Raw genomic sequence first — 930 nt, forward strand, 5'->3', positions numbered from 1 at the left:
AGATGAGGGAGGAGGAGCTCACCGGAGAGGAGGAAGGAGAAACCGTGAGGGGAGGGGAGGGGAGGAGAGGAGAGGAGGGAGGAGGAGGTCGCTAGAGAGGAGGAGGAGGAGGTCGCCGGAGAGGAGGAGGGTAGTATGGTGGAGGAGAGAAGGGAAGATGGAGTGGAGGAGAGGTGGAGTGGAGGAGAGGTGGAGTGAAGGAGAAGAATGAAGAGGTAAGGAGGAAAGGACACGCCCAGCCATATATATGGCATAGTAATGGCACACCGTGGGCAGGTGCGCCATTACTATTTTTTTATTTTTTTATTTTTTTTGAATTTTGAAGGCGGGAAGATACTAATGGCGCACCATGGGCAGGTGCGCCATTAGTAACTTTTTTTATTTTTTTTATTTATTTTGAATTTTGAAGGCGGGAAGATACTAATGGTGCACCATGGGCAGGTGCGCCATTAATAACTTTTTTTTATTTTTTTGATTTATTTTGAATTTTGAAGGCGGGAAGATACTAATGGCGCACCATGGGCAGGTGTGCCATTAGTAACTTTTTATTTTTATTTTTTTGATTTATTTTGAATTTTGAAGGCGGAAAGATAGTAATGGCGCACCATGGGCAGGTGCGCCATTAGTAAGTTTGAATTTTTTTGAAATTTTTTGCCTCTCTAGATCTTAAAAGCCCCGTATCTTTTTTTCGGTTAGGTTTTTGAGGATTTTGAAAATGTTTAACGGGGTTCCCCTGGTTAAATTCGGATGTAACTTTTCGAGTAGATGATTTTTCATATAAAGAACATTTTCATCCGAGTTCGTATGCAAAAGTTATGCCCATTTTTACAAATTCTCGAGAGATTTTGCAAAAAAGTCGAAAATTCATGTTTGTAAATTTTGCTAACAACTAGACCACATATCACATGGGAATCTTATTTCCTTTTATTT

Source organism: Triticum dicoccoides, chromosome 5B (genome assembly GCF_002162155.2).
Source record: "Triticum dicoccoides isolate Atlit2015 ecotype Zavitan chromosome 5B, WEW_v2.0, whole genome shotgun sequence".
Lineage (NCBI taxonomy): Eukaryota > Viridiplantae > Streptophyta > Magnoliopsida > Poales > Poaceae > Triticum > Triticum dicoccoides.